The 20,010-nt window shown below is 44.8% G+C and overlaps 1 long non-coding RNA gene across 1 annotated transcript; it reads right to left on the bottom strand.

The window, feature by feature from the left end:
* Window positions 1–5,148: 5,148 nt before the first annotated feature.
* Window positions 5,149–17,904, bottom strand: LOC120993302. Its single transcript, XR_005777202.1, has 3 exons — window positions 17,721–17,904; window positions 6,273–6,278; window positions 5,149–5,159 (listed from the first exon to the last, which is right to left on the bottom strand). It is a non-coding gene; the product is annotated as an uncharacterized LOC120993302 (long non-coding RNA).
* Window positions 17,905–20,010: the final 2,106 nt, after the last annotated feature.

Genomic DNA, 20,010 nt, shown 5'->3' with positions numbered 1-20,010 from the left:
ATGATGGTGACATCAACCAGGTCATCCTATCACAGCCTGTTTTGCTGATCACATGACCTGTGATGTCACCACAGGTCCTTCACCTCTACACCCAGTGTATTAGATTCAATTGTATTGCCGTTCTGTGTACGGCAATACAGTTGTATCTAGCAGGCAGGCAGGACATTCGGGGCCTGGGACAAAACATCAGGGGCCCAGGCCCCGAATGTTTTAATCTAGTGATGCAGTCACTAGTGAATGGGAGTTGGGAAACGGAGCTCCCTTGGGCCCCCAGGAGCAACTGGGCCCTGGGCAGCTGCCCCTTTTGCCCTGCGGCAAAGACGGCCCTGAAGCTACTCCTCAGCAACTCTAGACTCAGGCTGCTGCTGATGGAGCTGGTACGGCTCCTGCCACCCCACCCGTCCCCTCCCCAGCAGCCATGGCAGTGGAACGTGAGCACAGAGTCAGACCTGCGAGAGGATTGACGCTGCAACCCGCCTGATGACACACATCTGATGCCAAGAGCTCCTTATTTCACCCACCTTCGTCAGTGGGTACTGGTATTGCCACCCACCCTGTTACCGGGTCACTTTCACATCTCCTGAGGCAGCTGCTGCTACTTACCACTCTGTGGTCACTTCCTGCTACTGCTATCTCCACTCTATGTCACCTTGCCACTCTGTGGTCTCTTCATGCTGCTGCTGCCATCTACACACTGTCAACTTGCCACTCTCTGGTCTACTCCTGCTGCTGCTGCTACTGCCATCTCCAAACTATGTCACCTTGCCAATCAGTGGTCTCCTCCTGCTGCTGCCAATTCCACAATATGTTACTTTGCCACTCTGTTGTCTCCTCATGCTGCTGCCGCTATCTCCACACTATGTCACCTTGCCACTCTGTGGGATCCTGCTGCTGCTGCTCCCATTCCCACACTAGGTCACCTTGCCACTTTATGGTATCCTCCTCATGCTGCTGCTTCTACTGCCATCTACACACTATATCACCTTGCCACTCTATGGGTTCCTGCTGCTTCCTTTCACCTCACTATGTTACCTTGCCACTCTGTGGGATCCTGCTGCTGCTGCCATCTGCACACTATGCCACCTTGCCACTCTGTGGTCTCCTCCTGCTGATGCCATCTCCACACTACGTCACCTTGCCACTCTGTGGTCTCCTCATGCTGATGCCATCTCCACACTACGTCACCTTGCCACTCTGTGGTCTCCTAATGCTGCTGCCATATCCACACTATGTCACCTTGCCACTCGCTGGCCTTATCATATTGCTGCCATCTACAGACTTTGTCATTGTGCCACTCAGTTGCCTTCTCATGATGCTGCTGCTGCATCCGCCACCTACAGACTCTGTTATTGTGCCACTCGGTGGCTTCCTCATACTGCTTCCACCTCCAGACCCTGTCATTTGGCCACTCTGTGGTCTCCTTATGTTGCTTCCACCTCACCACTCTGTCATAGGTCCACTCTGTGGACTTCTCATTCTGTTCCCACCTTCCCCACTTCATGACTGGGCCACTATTTTGGCTTTCGGCCTGGCTGACATCATCATTTATTTGACCTTTCTTCTGATTTGTCAGAAGGAAAGAAAAAATAGACGCACAACAGATCCTGTATGTGTAGCAGCTGTAAGGCCTGTATGGTCCCATTAGAATTGGCTTGTAATTTGGTAGCCAAAAGCAGGAGTGGGTACAAAACACAGAAGAAATGCAAATATTCCATTCACGTGTTTTAGATCCACTCCTGTTTATTTTTGTCATTAGCAATACTGATGGATTATTGAGCCAATGCTGACCGAGTGAAGGCGTATGCTCCACAGACAGGATCCTTTTTCTGTGGGTTATTGTTCTGATGGATCAGCGGAAGGGCAAATTAATCAGTGACGTCAACACAAACTTACTGCTGAAACCCTCTCCACTCTGTCGAGGGGACTCCACTTGTATAAGCATTTAATAGAACAGGTTCTGTAGACATCTATGTGGAATTAGCTGACGACAGTGTAAAAGGAGTGTGGTTCTTGAGTTATTTGGTCGGTTTTGGCCCCTTGACTGCCCAAATAAGTGAAGTGTGCAGTGTGATTCTAATAGCGACAGTATTATTTCACTACCCCAGCACACTCCCTACGCATGTTACTGCAAGGCACAGTGTTCTAAACCCATATAAAGGCTCTATGCAGTCCAGAAATAGCAGTTTTTTATCGCGATTCGCCACAAATATATTCGGATAGAAGCAAATTTTTGGGAGAATACAGCGGATCGGCTAGATAGAATTTTTGAAAAATTTGCTCATCTCTAATGATAATGGTTATCCCAACCTGAAACTGTACAGAGTTTGGATGTCCATCCTGTGAATCTGTTTTTTTCACAGCCCCATGCTGCAGAAATGTTTTGGTACAGTAATTATATTTTTGAATATTTTGACCATACAGTAACATGTGATCAACACTTCATAATCTTGAAAATTAGTATTTCCTAATACTAACTGTAAAAGAAAAAAAAATGACCACAGAAAAGATGTCTACAAGAGACAAGTGAAGCAGAGCTCTTGATTTCCCCTTGTGTTACAATGGAAATTCTACTAGACAAATCTTAACACAGATTAATAGCACCGTAGTCTTGACTCAAGCCTTGCATGGCTCATTTCTGAGATTCATTCAGAGAATAGAAATGCTGGGGTTCTGCACCTGCTTCACTGCTTTATTTTTGTTTTTCTGTGATTTATTGATAAACACCATTTTGACTCGAGCATCGCGATGCTCGGCACATCGCGATGTGCGGCATGCTCGAGCGCGGCACATGCAGTGTCCCACTACCCTGGTGGGTTGTGGGTACTGCAAAGTTGTTGTATTATGCTTTGCATTTCTTATATAGCCTGTTTTTATGCTGCAATACATCTTTACATATAATCCCTGCTTACAGGTGTATTTAGATTGCATTACACTGAGCCTACCACTAGGGGGAGATAACACATCCCATTTATATAGTCCAGCTCAGGCCTTGTCTGGGGGTGTGTCAGTCTAAAGTTCCAGACCAGTTGTGTCCAGTGCAGTCTAGCAGTCTTGGGAGTGTGCAGTCTTCAGCATTGAGCTCTCAGCCAGTTTACAGACCAGAGCTGAAGTGGGCCACATACTCAGCAGTATATTAACTTAGAAAATACTAAAGAAAGAGACCCCCAAAGGGTTATGGCCATCTCTACAAGTGCCAAGGACCTTTTGATTCCAAAGTGAAGGATTCACCAGCCTCCGGCAACTTCACTAACCTGCACTGGGATCACCAGGACCAGCCTAGAAGTCCTCTACCAGTAAGGCTACAAATTTATATAATTTAATAGCTAGAGAGACACTACACCTGTCAGCAGTGGACCTGTAGCAGTGTTACCTCTGTACCAAGAGACTGTTTAATACTTTGGATGTACTGTTATCAGGAGTTATCTTCAGTAAAGTTCCACCCTGGATTTCATCCTTCTTTTCTCAGTCTCGAGTTCCTCAATTAACACTACAGTAAATGGTTGTACCTCCATACAAAAGGTACTGGCGTCACAACTACAAGGGACCTTGCCATAAGTACATTAATACAGACCATCAAGGGCGCCTCGAACCACCATCTGGCCTGTGTCTCTTACACCAGAGTGTGCCCCAGAGAATCCTTCTGCCGTTCTCCTCTTCACTTATGCGAGCCTGCCCAGGGACGACGTAACCGCGAGTAACCAGAACTGTATTTACCTCGGCCCACCTATTGCTCACACCGTGACCTCACGCATAATACCCCTGTTAGGTCTGGCATACCGCAGATGCTCGAGTCTCCTCCCCGCACGTTTGTTGGCTGCTACACAGCCAATAAACTTGCTGGAAAGTACTGGCACTCACTCTAATGCCATAGCCATGTTGATTACTGGCATTACAGTGATTGGCTGTCATTACGCGTCATTGGGTGGTATATAGCACCCAATGACACATGGTTCGGCTCAGTCTTAGTCAGAGAACTGCAGTGTAGGGACAGGAATTGTTTTTTTTTTAGGCAGAGTTTAGTGTTAACAGGTGTTAGAGACCCAAAAGTTATTTTAAGGACTTGTCTTACCTGGCTCCAATATATATTATTAGCGCAACCTGCGCTAAATTGCGTGTAATTATTTAGCCGCTGTTGACAGTGACACAAGCTCTGCTACATCTGTTGTGTTACATCTGCGCATCCTAAATATCTGTGACATTCAGTGTAATTTTTTCACCGCTGGTGACAGCAACATTACCTGCACTACATCTCCTGTATAAAGTTTGCGCATCCTAAATATCTGTGACATTTAGTTGAATTTTTTCACCGCTGGTGACAGCGACATTACCTGCACTACATTTCCTATATAACGTTTGCGCATCCTAATGTCATGGTGGGCGCTGCACTCAGACTCACAGATAACCCACCAACCAGGCTCTGGGCGAGAGACAGGGGAAGGGTCACCTCCTAGCTAATCCCTGACCTCTTTCCCTGCACTGCTCAGCCCACATGCAGACCTTTATGACAGGTATGATGTGTCCCCGTGCCTGGGCTGAAACACCCTAAATTCCCTAAGATGGTGAAGAGGGGAAATAGGAGCAGCCTGCTCGCACAGAACCTGGATGGGAGAGATGACACAAAACAACCAAACTTGAAATCACACAGACAACCTTCCTTCCTAGCTTTCAAGACCACAATGATTCCTATAATCCGCTCAGAGCACTGAAATGGTGTGCTATTTAAACTAATGACCCCACCCAGTGCACCTGATGAGAGGCGGATCCAGCACGGCTCCAAAACAAACACTAAACTCGTGCTACTATCCTGGCCGACCTCCGCACATCGTCAGAGCGGGGCATGACACCTAAATATCTGTGACATTCAGTTAAATTTTTTCGCCGATGATGACAGCAACATTACCTGTGTTACATCTCCTGTATAACGTTTGCGCATCCTAAATATCTTTGACATTCAGTGTATTTTTTTCTTAGCCGCTGGTGACAGCAACATTACCTGCGCTACATCTCCTGTATAACGTTTGCATATCCTAATTATCTGTGACATTCAGTGTAATTTTTTCGCCGCTGGTGACAGTGACATTACCTGTGCTATATCTCCTACATAACGTTAGTGCATCCTAAATATCTGTGATATTCAGTGTAATTTATTTGCGCATACACTTTCAAAACCTGTGCTTCTGTACTTGTGACATACTTGCAAGCATATATACCATTTAATATGCTCAAGGCTAGCAGTAAGGGACGGGGAAGTGGCCGTGTTGCTGATGGTTCACTCAGAGGCCGTGGCCCTGGGCGCGGTGAAACTGTGCCTTCTGCCAGAGCACAAGAAATCCTCTCATCCACAATAGCTTCATGTCCCAGTTTGCAGGGCGGCGCAGGACACCACTCTCGAAGTCACACCAGTGTGACCAGTTGGTACAGTTGGTTGGATTGCAGCAGATAATGCTTCCAGTCGGTTAAGCACCACCCTGTCTTCCACAAAGTCCAGTCTCAGTAGCCAAGAATCTGGTCAACAGAATCCTCACCCTGATCCTTTTTCCTCCGACCATGGGGAGGCTTGGCAAACAAGTGATCCCTCACTCGGATATTCCGAGGAGCTCTTTTAATCGCCATTCCTTGATTTGGCCCTCTCGCCAAGCCCGCTTGAAGAGGTTCATGAGGAGATCTTGTGCACTGATTCCCAAACTCTTGAGCATCCACAGTCAGAAAAAGATGACGGCGGGGAACGGCAATTAGTTTCACAAGGTGGATGATGATGATGAGATACATTTGCCAATAAGTCAACCGCAATTAGTGTCTCAAGAGGTTGATGATGACGAGGATGAGACACAGTTGTCAATAAGTGAGGTTCTTGTTAGGTCAACAAGTCAGGAGGATGACCATAGTGAGGAAGTGGAAGAGGAGGTGGTGAACGATGAAATCACTGACCCAACTAGGGAATGTGGCAACCCAAACGAAGACAGCAGTACGAGGGGGAGGGATCCACAGCAATGCAACAGGGCCTGCAACAGGCCCGCAAATGTTCCCCAGAGCACCGCCTTGCGGCACTCTCCCTTGCCAAGGGGTAGGTGTTCCGCAGTCTGGCGCTTTTTTGAGGAAAGTGCGAACGATAAAAGAATTGTCATTTGCAACCTGTGCTGTACCAAAATGAGCAGGGGCGTGAACACTAGCAACCTCACCACCACCAGCATGATCCGTCACATGGCATCAAAGCACCCTAATAGGTAGGTCAAATGCCTGGGTCCACAATCAGTGTCTGCGGGTCACACCACTGCCTCCTCTTCCCTTGTGTTACGTGCTGGCCAATCCCCTGTCCAAGACGCAGCCTCCCGCCCTGCACCTGGACCTTCACAAGCACCATCATCTAGCACATACACTTCTATGTGCCAGCAAAGCGTACAGATGTCCATACCCCAGGCCTTTGAAAGAAAGCACAAATACCCAGCCACCCGCCCACAGGCCATAGCACTAAATGTGCACCTTTCCAAATTGCTGGCACTGGAAATTTTGCCATTTAGGCTTGTGAACACTGAGACTTTCCGTAGCCTGATGGCTGTGGACGTCCCTCGGTACTCAGTCCCCAGCTGCCACTATTTTTCGCCGTGTGCCGTTCCCAACTTACACCAGCATGTGTCCCGTAACATCACCCGTGCCCTGACCAACACAGTTATTGGGAAGGTCCACTTAATGGCTGACACATGAACAAGTGCTTTTGGCCAGGGACACTACATTTCCCTGACGGCATACTGGGTGAACGTTGTGGAGGCCGTGAGCGAGTCGAACCCTGGGATGGCACAGGTGCTACCGACGCAAAGTATTGCGGGCCCTACTTCCATCAGGATTTCTGCCATAACCTACATTAGTGGCTGAAACCTCCCCGTTCTCCTCCTCCACCTCCTCCTCCACTTTCACCTCTGAATTCTCATCTTGCAGCACCAGTCAGCCATCAGTCAGTAGCTGGAAGCAGTCTAGCACTGCAGTGGGGAAGCGGAAACAGGCCATGCTAAAACTACTTTAATTTGCTTAGGTGACAAACAGCACACCGCCGCAGAGCTGTGGCAAAGTATAAGGCACCATCCATGTTCCACATGTTGGCCAGGCTTTGTGAGCAACAGAGAGCAGTAGTGGAATACCAGATGCAACATGGTCGTCGTCTTTCCAGTCAGCTTCCGCTCTTCACAAGCGACGAGTGGGCATGGATTTCTGACCTCTGTGAGGTTTTACGCAACTTTGAGGAATCAACACAGATGGTGAGCGGCGATGCCGCTATTATCAGCATAACCATCCCACTTCTGTGTCTACTGAAATGCTCACTGCTCACAATGAAGGCGGACGCTTTGCATGTGGAAGAGGTGGAAATGGGGGAAGACAGTACACAGGATGATAGCCAAACCACCCTCAGTTTGTTTTCTCAGCGCAAATTGGATGATGATGAGGAGGAGAAGGAGCAGGAGATATTTGTCTCCGCTACAGAGGGTAGTACCCATAGCAGGTTTATTCCATCTGTTCAGCGTGGATGGGCCGAAGAGGAGGAAGAGGATGAGGAGATTGAGAGTCATCCTTCTGATGAGGACAGCGAAGTCTTGTCTGTTGGGACTCTCGCACACATGGCTGACTTTATATTATGCTGCCTTGCCTGTGACCCTCACGTTATACGCATTTTGGCCAACACCGATTACTGGTTGTTCACTCTTCTAGACCCCCGCTACAAAGAGAACTTCTCATCTCTCACTCCTGTGGTGGAGAGGACTAGAAAAATGGTGCAATACCAGAAGGTCCTTGTGGAAAAATTGCTCTAAAAATTTCCAGCTGACTAAACTGGTGGCAGAGTACGTAGTTCCTTGGGCAACCGAGGAGGGGAGACAAGGGGAACACACAGCAGTTCCAACTGAGACAAGGCAACACTCTGCAAGGCCTTGGACAGTTTCATGACACCCCACCAGCACCCTCACCCTTTTGCGTGGCCTAGTGTCACAAGGAGGGAAACGTTTTGGAAGATGGTGAAGGAGTACGTAGCAGACCATGTCAGCGTCCTCAGTGATCCCTGTGTGCCTTACAACTATTGGGTGTCAAAGCTGGACACGTGGAATGAACTGGCGCTCTATACCTTGGAGGTGCTGGCCTGCCCTGCCGCCAGCGTTTTGTCAGAGCGAGTATTTAGTTCTGCTGGGGGCATAATAACTGATAAGCATTCGCTTGTCAACTAAAAATGCTGACAGGTTGACTCTTATCAAAATGAACAAGTCCTGGATTTCCCCTGACTTCTCTACTCCACCAGAGGAAAGTGGCTGAACATAAAGGCACTTTAAATATGGCTTTTATGGTGTATTGAATACACTGCATTCCCATCCACCCCTTCCACCACAAAAAAGGGTATATGGTTCAATCTTTCTTTTCTCGTCCTCCTCCTCCATCATATCAGCATGCTTATTAGGCTGCCCTCACTCCTAATGTTTTAGAGGGTCAGATCAGCAGCAGGCCCTCGCCGCTAATGTTTTAAATGGTCAGATCAGCAGCAGGCCCTCGCCCCTAATGTTTTACATGGTCAGCTCAGCAGCAGGCCCTCGCCCCTAATGTTTTACAGGGTCAGCTCAGCAGCAGACCCTCACCCATAATGTTTTAGATGGTCAGATCAGCAGCAGGCCCTCACCCCTAATGTTTTAGAGGGACAGCTCACCAGCAGACCCTCACCCCTAATGTTTTAGGTGGTGAGATCAGCAGCAGGCCCTCGCCCCTAATGTTTTAGAGGGTCACCAGCAGGCCATCAATCATAATTTTTCAAGGCTGTGTATGATGCCCTCCTTTATGTGTATTAAAGAGTGTATTGGAGTGCCGATTCCTTGTAATTTTTGGCAGCCCTTTCACTTAGTGCATAGGCTTTATGAGTGTAGGAGTCCCACTACCTGAACAATTGTACCACAATGTGAATGAGGTCCTTCTTTATGTCATATACAGGTTGTACCAGAGTGCCTCTTCCTGGTAATTTTTGGCATCACTTGCACTTTATATACAAGTAAATATACAGGAAAGAATGTTTCCTAACAATTTTTCCTCTAAAATAGATTTTATCTTTGGTTTTGTGTGTATTATTGTCAGTCTGTAAAAGTGGCATACTACTCAGACAACATCGTTCCCAGCAGCGACCTGGGAGTCCAAGATGCATCCAGACATCCTCTCCATACTGTTCCCGAACCATTTCAGTGGTGTTTCCATTAATTTCTGACCTTTTCCTGTGAACCAGACACCCTCCCATCTTCAGAGCAAGGGGTGCCTGGTTTAATGCTCTGGTTCTCCCATTGACTTCCATTGTGCTCTACAGAGCACCCGAGCATCCCAAAGTGTTCTACTCGAGCACCAGAGCACCCGAGCACTTTGGTGCTCGATCAACAATAATGATCATGTGTTTGTTCCTTTTTTTAATGTCATTTGGTCATAATTTACCAACATGATGGATGTCTGCTTTGAAGACCTTTCTGAGCCCTGTTCAAATTTTCTGTATGGAGCTGAATGGTTATGTGGCCCTATGGGCTGCTGTTTCCTCAGTAATAGACATTAATTGCCACCAAGACCTTATTCAAAAAGAACAATGCCCCCCTTTTGAAAATAACTTGGCAATATGCATCTAATAAGTATGTTAATAAATCTGTCCTGGTGGGGAAAGTTCGGTTAACCCAGCTCAAATTCCCTTTTTTATTTCTATATCATTTTGTGTTTGAGAGACTTACTGCAAATACCCATATTTTACTTCTTTCAGATAACGCAGAGAAACTATTAGGCTAATAAATCTCTGTGTGTGCTTATTTCCTCCAAATCTATTCTGGAGGAAGTGATAGGCACATTAAATACAGAGTCTGGTCTGCTCATGAACTTGCTTAGATGTGGTAACTAGAGAATTGGGCAGTGTCAATAGGACTTTAGTGACGCACCCTACTGAATGACATTAATCAAGCTGTGTGTCTCAGTCCATCTATTATCCCATTTTTTTTGTGCCAGGCAAACAGATCTTCATCAAATTTGAGAAACTCAATTAGGAAGTTACTTAGATTTGTCAGAGCCACTAATGAACAGAATAGAAAAACCTTTGATGTTCTGTCAGAGAAGTAAATGCTGACGAAATCTCTTGATTGCACTCAAAAGGAAAGGGTACTTAACTCTTGGATTGCTAAGTATTTCAAGTATTTTAAGTTTATTATGCTCTGAATAATTATCATAAAATATCATAAAGCATTGAAAAAAACATCCATCGGTCTTCAGATCTAGTGATATAAATAATGCTGCAGATATTAAAGAATGTAATTCCAGATATTCTAGGTCCCTGATGCAGAAAGAAATGGAGGATATACATAATTTAAAGGATATTCCCACCTAAGACATTGATTATACATCGCTAGGATATGCCATTAATGTAAGAAAAGTGCGGGTCCCACATCTGGGATTCGCTGTTACCTACATGAACGGGGCCCCAGAAGTGAAGGATGGCACACAGCGAATGTGTGCTATGCTCTCCATTCATTGTTTAGGAATTCCGAAAATACACAATAGGATGTGCTTGGCTGTTTCTCAGAAGTTCCCTAGTAGTGAATGGAAATTTGGAAATCTTACTACACAAGCACGGCCACTACTCCATTCACCTCTTTGAGATTACGAGCTGGCGATTGGCTCTTAACTCTCATAGTGGTGAACAGAGAATGGATGCATATGCACGGCTACTCTCTCCTTTCTTTGGGTGCCCCATTCTGGAGATAGGATTGGGCCTCAAAGGTTGGACCGATACCTACAGTTGCAAGAAAAAGTATGTGAACCCTTTGGAATGATATGGATTTCTGCACAAATTGGTCATAAAATGTGATCTGATCTTCATCTAAGTCACAACAATAGACAATCACAGTCTGCTTAAACTAATAACACACAAAGAATTAAATGTTACCATGTTTTTATTGAACACACCATGTAAACATTCACAGTGCAGGTGGGAAAAGTATGTGAACCCTTGGATTTGATAACTGGTTAAAACTCCTTTGGCAGCAATAACTTCAACCAAACGTTTCCTGTAGTTGCAGATCAGATGTGCACAACGGTCAGGAGTAATTGTGGACCATTCCTCTTTACAGAACTGTTTCAGTTCAGCAATATTCTTGGGATGTCTGGTGTGAATTGCTTTCTTGAGGTCATGCCACAGCATCTCAATCGGGTTGAGGTCAGGACTCTGACTGGGCCACTCCAGAAGGCATATTTTCTTCTGTTTAAGCCATTCTGTTGTTGATTTACTTCTATGCTTTGGGTCGTTGTCCTGTTGCAACACCCATCTTCTGTTGAGCTTCAGCTGGTGGACAGATGGCCTTAAGTTCTCCTGCAAAATGTCTTGATAAACTTGAGAATTCATTTTTCCTTTGATGATAGCAATCCGTCCAGGCCCTGACACAGCAAAGCAGCCCCAAACCATGATGCCCCCACCACCATACTTCACAGTTCGGATGAGGTTTTGATGTTGGTGTACTGTGCCTCTTTTTCTCCACACATAGTGTTGTGTGTTTCTTCCAAACAACTTAACTTTGATTTCATCTGTCCACAGAATATTTTGCCAGTACTGCTGTGGAACATTCAGGTGCTCTTGTGCAAACTGTAATCGTGCAGCAATATTGTTTTGGGACAGCAGTGGCTTCCTCTGTGGTATCCTCCCATGAAATCCATTCTTGTTTAGTGTTTAACGTATTGTAGATTCGCTAACAGGGATGGTAGCATATGCCAGAGATGTTTGTAAGTCTTTAGCTGACACTCTAGGATTCTTCTTCACCTCATTCAGCAGTCTGCGCTGTGCTCTTGCAGTCATCTTTACAGGATGGCCACTCCTAGGGAGAGTAGCAGCAGTGCTGAACTTTCTCCATTTATAGACAATTTGTCTTACCGTGGACTGATGAACAGCAAGGCTTTTGGAGATACTTTTATAACCCTTTCCAGCTTTATGCAAGTTAACAATTCTTAATCGTAGGTCTTCTGAGAGCTCTTTTGTGCAAGGCATCATTCACATCAGGCAATGCTTCTTGTGAAAAGCAAACCCAGAACTGGTGTGTGTTTTTTATAGGGCAGGGCAGCTGTAACCAACACCTCCAATCTCATCTCATTGATTGGACTCCAGTTGGCTGACACCTCACTCCAATTAGCTCTTGGAGATGTCATTAGTCTAGGGGTTCACATACTTTTTCCACCTGCACTGTGAATGTTTACATAGTGTGTTCAATAAAAACATGGCAACATTTAATTCTTTGTGTGTTATTAGTTTAAGCAGACTGTGATTGTCTATTGCTGTGACTTAGATGAAGATCAACTCACATTTTATGACCAATTTGTGCAGAAATCCATATCATTCCAAAGGGTTCACAAACTTTTTCTTGCAACTGTATATAACATTGATGGCATGTCACTAGGATATGCATCAATGTAGATAGAAATCGGTCCAACCTCTGAGACCCAATCCTATCCTAGTGACATGCCATCAATGTCTAAGATGGGCAAACCCTTTTAAGTTAAGGGATATTAAACTGGTTGCATGAAACAGTAAGGGTGATTTACCAATGTATTTAGACAGGGCAAAATATGGAGCTCTGACTGAACACTCAGGGTATGAAGTTCTTATTTATTGAAATAGAGTCTATCAGCAGTTTTGACTGTGCCAAACTGCTGAAAGCATTAAGACGGTACTGGGCGAGTAGTACAAAAATACTTTTTGTTGTGCTTTTAATATCAGGTGTAATCTGAATATGAACTTTACTTCTGGCAGATTCTGCTATTGCTAGTGCACAGGAGGTGGAGTTTCATTGTGAAGTGCTCCTCTTTCACCTAAATTGAGCTGTTTCAACACCCCTTCTCTCTGCTCTGAGTGACAGCTGTAGGGTCCAACCAGGAGACCACTACAGCTGTAACCCAGAATGTAGAAAATATAAGCAACTCAATGCAGAGGAAACCTCCCCACACAGCTATCCTTCCTCCTTTGCAGCACAATTTCTTCTCCTAGGTACTTGTAGGACAAGAATCTGGAAAAATAATGTTATGATGATGCCTATACCCTCCGCTTTCCCGTTCCTTTAGCGGACATGGATTCCATGTTTCTTATCTCACTCTTCCCTATAATTATTATTAGAGAGGAGCGAATTTCTCAAAAATTTGATTCGGTCGGTTCGTAGAATTTTCTGAAAATATTCGATCTGAATTAATTTGTGGCGAATCTCGTTAAAAATCAGCTATTTCCTGGCTGCAGAGAGCCTATATAGTGGCGTAGAACACTGTGCCTTGCAGCAACATACATAGTGAGTCTGCTGTGGTAGTGAAACAATACTGTGAGCCAGTATGACACGCAGATGACAGGTGTAGGTCTTAGAATCACTGCACACTTCACTTCTGCGGGAAGTTACGGGGCCAAAACTGACCAAATAACTCAAGTGTGAACTCAGCCTTACAGGTTGATGCTAGCGTCAGGTATAAAGAACAGTTCAGAGGCCCAAGATCCTACTATAGCGTGAAAGAGCGCACTTCTTTTACACCGTTGTCAGCTGATTCCACATAGATGTCTATAGAACCTGTTGTATTAAACGCTTATACAAGTAGAGCCCCCTGACAGAGTGGAGAGGGTGTCAGCAGTAAGTTTGTGTTTACAAAACTGATTATTTTGCCCTTCTTCTGATCCGTCAGAACAATAACCTCAAAAAAACTGATCCTGTCTGTTGAGCATACGCCTTCACTTGGTCAGCATTTGGTCAGTAATCCATCGGTATTGCTAATGCCAAAAAATACAGGAGTGGATCCAAAACAGAGATGACACGTGAATGGAATATTTGCAAGTCTTCTGTGTTTTGTACCCACTCCTGCTTTTGGCTACCAAATCACAAGCCAATTCTGATGGGACCATACAGGCCTTACAGCTGCTACACACACAGGATCCATTGCGTGTCTCATTTTTTCTTCCTTCTGACAGACTAGAAGAAGAGTCAAATAAATGATGATGTCAACCAGACCAAAAAGGCAAAATAGTGGCCCAGTCATGAAGTGGGGAGGGTGGGAACAGCATGAGAAATCCACAGAGTGGCCCAATGACATAGTGTGGAGGTAGCAGCAATATCAGTAGACCACAGAGTGGCAAGGTGACATAGTGTGGAGGTGACAGCAGCATCAGGAGACCACAGAGTGACCCGGTGACAGAGTGGGGAGGTGGATGGCACTAACAGTACCCGCTGATGATGGTGGGTGTAAGAAAGAGCACTTGGCATCAGATGTGTGGCATTAGGCGGGTGAAAGCATCAGAATAGTAGCTGAGTGGGGGCGGAGCCTGCGCCAGAGTGAGATGGAAGTGTGAAGCGCTGCTCCACTACTTAATATACCCTCACAGACTGTTTAACAAAGCCTACTGAACTCACTATGGTAAGGATTGGTGGCCCGAAAGCAGCAGACCCTCCAGGTCACACTAAAGCTTCCCGTCAGGCCAGAGAGATGGAGAAATTCATCAAAAAAGCAGCTTTCACATACATCGCAAGGGAATCCAAGATGGTGCCGCAAGCAACGCGCATCTCAGGTCAGAAACAACAAGCGACAGATTGCACAGAGCGGGGAAGGGATGAATCCCCCAGGCTTGCGCTTCAGGGGCATTTCTGAATCTGTTGCCCCTAGTGAATTACCTGAAACGGTAGTCCAGATCTGCTTATCCTTGCTGGGCTCAGATTCCACTCATGAGGTAATCATTTAAAGAGCACATAGGGCTCTTCGCCCGAAACCGCAGCCTACTGATCCCCCCCTCCCCCACCGGGATGTCATTTGCAAGTTTCTACACTTTCCTGTTAAAGAAGCAATCAACACATGTGCCAGAAATACCCCATCATTGACATGGGAAGACCAACCCATCAATATCTATCAGGACCTGGCACAGTCTGTTTTGAAGAAACGCAGGGCATTAAAACCGCTCACTGACTGGCTTCGCTCTCAAAAAATCATATATAGGTGGAATTTCCCAATTGGTTTATATCATTCCTCCATGAAGCAGGCCGCATGTCTATCTCATCATACAGTGACCTGGACAAAGTGTTTGACCACCTCAAGCTGTCCCCGCTGCCGATAAAAAATTATTAAACTGCCCAGGACTTTTCCACACTCCCAGGCCTGCCTATAGTCACTCCCTGGGAAACACCTCGTTCCCCAAAACCCCAGAGGTGCAAGAAAGGTGCTTCGTCGACAATAGAGATGGCCTTGTGGTTCGCCCGGCGGTCATTTCACTGTGAACTTTCCTAGTTCGCGATTCGTCGAACATGCGAACATATGGCGATGTCCGCCAGTGCCATATTCTTTTGCATTGCGCCGAACTTTGACCCATCACACATCCATCAGGTGGGACATGAAAGCCAATTGAGATGTTTCAGCACATGGACACACCCCCTACCCTGAAAATAAACCCGATCTGGCCGCCATTTTACATTCAGTCTTTTGCCAGTGTCGGAAGAGGTTGCTGTGTGGAGCAGGGACAGACTCTTAGGGAGTCCAAACGCTAGCTAATAGGGCCATAAAAGTCCTTTTAAGGACTGGTATAGGTGTGCTATCGATAGGTGTGACATACTGAGGGGTGTGATATTCTTATAATATACTTTCTAACATAGAAAGTATATTATAGAGCATTTGTATTGTGCAGTAGTTGTGTGCGGTTCTGCTGCGATACCGCAGCTATACAGAGGGACAAACGCTATTGGAACATCTAATTGCAACTGGTGTGATATACCAGTTGCCACCCAATAAAACTGATTGAGGCAGGGTGTGATATACCTATAATATAATTTTTATATAGTGCATTTGTATTGTGCAGCAGTTGTGTGTATTTCTGCTGCGATTCCGTAGCTATACAGAGGGACAAACGCTACTGGAACAACTAATTGCAACTGGTGTGATATACCAGTTGCCCCCCAAAAAAAACTGATTGAGGCAGGGGTGTGATATACCAATAATATGACTTCTATATAGTGCATTTGTATTGTGCAGCAGTTGTGAGCGGTTTTGCTGCGATACCGCAGCTATACAGAGGGACAAACGCTATTGGAACAGCTAATTGTAACTGGTGTGATATACCAGTTGCCTCTCTAAAAAAACTGATTGAGGCATGGGTGTGATATACCTTTAATATAATTTCTATATAGTGCATTTGTATTGTGCAGCAGTTGTGTGCGGTTCTGCTGAGATACCACAGCTATACAGAGGGACAAACGCTATTGGAACAACTAATTGCAACTGGTGTGATATACCAGTTGCCCCCCAAAAAAACTGATTGAGGCTGGGTGTGATATACCTATAATATACTTTCTATATAGTGCATTTGTATTGTGCAGCAGTAGTGTGAGGTTCTGCTGAGTTACCGCAGCTATACAGATCCATCTATTCATCGACCATCTAATATACCTCCAGCCACATAATCACTTGATTTTCTGTGTACGTTGAATGCATAATTTTTGGGGCCTGTAATGTAACTGGCCAACAGTAAAATTGTTGTACGGTGACCCCCTAATGTACCTCCAGTCACATAATCACTTGATGTTTTCTCTCCGGTGAATGTTTAATTTTTGGGGCCTGTAGTCCACTGGGGCCTGTAGTCCACTGGGGCCTGCAGTTTAATTTATATCTATTGACCGTCTAATATACCTCCAGCCACATAATCATTTGATCTTTTCTGTACGGTGAATGCTTAATTGTTGGGGGCTCGGAGGAATTCAACACCTGTGACGACAACGTGTTATTGAATTTTCTCTATTAGCATTTGGGGTTTATTCAAGAGGGGGGTTTCGTTAGCCATTTTTTTCATTTTTTTTTAAATATTTTTAGTTCTTTTAAACATATGTATTTGACATGTATTTGTACTGGCCTGCAGTAAAATTGATATCCAACGACTGTCTAATATACCTCCGGCCACATAATCACTTGATGTTTTCTGGCCAGTGAATGCCTAATGTTTGGGGCCTGTACTCCAGTGGCCTAAAATAAACATTTTCTAGGCTCCAGCAGGGCACATTTTTGAGAGTTTTTCTTTTAAATGCATAAAAATGGCCCCTGATTAAAATACATATTTTTTTGTGTACATTTTTGCCATTGATCCCCCTCTGGTATGTCACTGTCCATGTTGTGGGACGATTTGTGCACTTCTAGTAATTTTTTGGTGGCTGCAAATATGACCTGAAGGTTTTTCAAGTTCGCCTGCCATTAAACTGAATGGGGCCCGATGCAAACTTGCAATTCACAAACATTTTATCACGTTCGCGAATCGTCCCGGCCAATATACGTCTATCACTAGTCGTCAACCCCAAGGAGACTATCTTTGCATTATCAATAAAAAGAGACACTTTACCTTCTCATCGAATCCACAGAACTTAATTGGAGATGATACCATCCACTTTACATAAGTGCTCACCGTTCTTTGTCTAAGTTCAAATTAATTTTTAGATCTACAAGCTATGATATATACCCCAGTGCCTGGGCCTCCTCTCCTCCACAAGTATTTTATATTATTTTCTTTCTACCCATATTATTTTTCCTTTTATTTGCATGCCTGAGGATTGTTGTGGGCGGGGTACGGGGCCCTAGAAGTTAAAAGCACTCAGCCCCGAATACAGGGTGAGATCCATAGTTCACTGATTACTTGAGGGTAAACCTATCGGTATTTACCTTACCCCCAATATGTTCAATGAGCCTAGTTGCTCTACCAGGGGCGTAGCTAACGACTCAAGGGCCCTGGTCCAAGAGTTCAGCTTAAGCCCCCTTCCCCCAGTGCTTTGTGGCCAGGGGCAGGGGAGTACATAGTCTTCATGCTGCCTAAGGAAAAAATTGAAATGGCAACCCTCAGCCCCCCATGACAATTTCTTGACCTAACCCCTTCCCTCCAGCCAGAGGTGTAACTTGAAGATTTTGGGCCCCACTGCAGAATCTATGACAGAGCCCTCTAAGCATGCACTTTCTATAATACCAGTGTCTTCTTATGTGGCATAAGGGTTTTTGGGCCCCCTCAGGCTCCTGGGCCCAGTAGTGACTGCTACCTCTGCAATCCCTATAGCTACATCCCTGTGCTCTCCCAATTTTTCCAAAACTTGTTCTTATTTCCAATATACTGTTTGTTTTGTTTTATGTGCTCATACTTCTTTTTTACACAACAGGTACTGATGCTCTCTCTTGACCCCTGAACAGGAAGACATAGTTTTGAGAGGCTAGGTTCCCTGGGAGAGGACTCAAATACATTGACAGATCATTTAGGGAACATATGCATTTACTCCTTTTATATTTAAAAAATTATGGCAGACATATTTGTTGCGTCCTTTAATGTGAAGGGTTTCAACTACCTCTCCAAATGTAGCCAAATCTTCTCATATCTGAAGACTGAGAAATGCTCGGTCCTTATGCTACAAAAGACACAGATCCAGTTTGATAGGTACCCGAACCTCTCCTATTCTTTATTCTCGCAATGGTATAATTTTGTTTCTGGCTCCTCGGCCTCCAGGGGTGTGAGCATCGGGATCCGGAAGGGTTTTCCCTTTACATATGTCTCCCGTGTTCAAGATATAGAAGGCAGATAGATCCTACTTAAGGGATCTATTGCTAACCAGGTGTACGCTTTTGTTAATATTTATGCTCCTAATGTTAATCAGATAGCATGGATTGATGAGGTACTTGCACAGTTGGAATCATACAATGAGGCAGTGGTGGTGCTTGAGGGAGATTTTAATATAACATTGGAACCTACTCTGGACTCAACCTCCAAGAAATCCGCAATATCCACCAAAGCACAAAAAAAAAAATTACAATATTGGTCAGTATTAGACGCTTGGAGAGTCCTAAATCCCTCCACGCATGACTACACCTTCTTTTCATCAGTCCATGGCTCCTACCAGAGGCTCGATTATCTATTTATATCCAAAGAACACTTTCAATTATGCACCCGAACATATATAGGCACTATGCACTTGTCTGACCATTCTCCTGTGTTCCTTACCATACTAACACCTCCCATGGCACCTCGTTCATTTCGATGTGGTTTAAATGATCAAGTAATATCCCCTGGAGAGCACTTGACTTGAGCGCAAAAGCTACTTGAGGAGTTTTTCTCTCTTAACTCCATACCGGGGACCTCACACCATACCTTATGGGATATAGGCATATATGAGGGGACAATTTATATCTATGGGAGCTAAACACAAAAAAGATAGAAGAGCCCAAATGGATGCACTTCAATCTTAAATACAAAAGCTGGAAAAACTACATAAACAATCCTGACTGCTCTCACAGACTTGAGAACTTCCTTGGAAAACTTGCTGAATACTAATTCAGACAGTTTTTTTTTTCCCAATTCAAATACTATGCTCATGGGGATAAGGCTTCTAAGTTTATGATGCAGCGCATTAAACAGTGTCCCCCTGTCAGATGACATGACCAGAGCCCATATTACATTGATTCCAAAAGAAGGGAAAGACAGATCCAGCTGTGCAAACTATCGCCCAATATCCCTGCTAAATCTGTACCTGAAATTACTAGCTAAAATGTTAGCTACTTGTTTGTCGTGGCTACTACCACACCTGATCCACTCAGACCAGGTGGGCTTTATTCGGGGTGTATTCTTGAACAATTAAGCTCCTTCTCAGACTTCAAAATCAACATGAATAAATTCCATATATTAAGTTTAGACCTCTCTGACTCGGTCAAACAGGATTTAATAGCTAACTCCCCCTTTAACTGGGACACGCCATATATTGCCTATCTTGGTGTCAAAATAGGTCCTAACCCATCAACTCTATTCCGACTTAATTATATGCCTCTCTTACAATTGATAACAGACCAGCTAAACACATTAATACATTTCATGCTGTTCTGGTTCGGCAGGAAAAATATTGTCACATCACTTATACTGCCCAAAGTAATTTATCTACAGCAAGTATTAGGCTACTTTCAGTTACAGATCAGTTACAATAATACAACCGCATACATCCGTCATGAACGGATCTGTTT

This window comes from Bufo bufo, chromosome 3 (assembly GCF_905171765.1).
Source record: "Bufo bufo chromosome 3, aBufBuf1.1, whole genome shotgun sequence".
In the NCBI taxonomy this organism is placed as follows: domain Eukaryota; kingdom Metazoa; phylum Chordata; class Amphibia; order Anura; family Bufonidae; genus Bufo; species Bufo bufo.
This window is presented reverse-complemented; position numbering and strand designations above follow the sequence as displayed.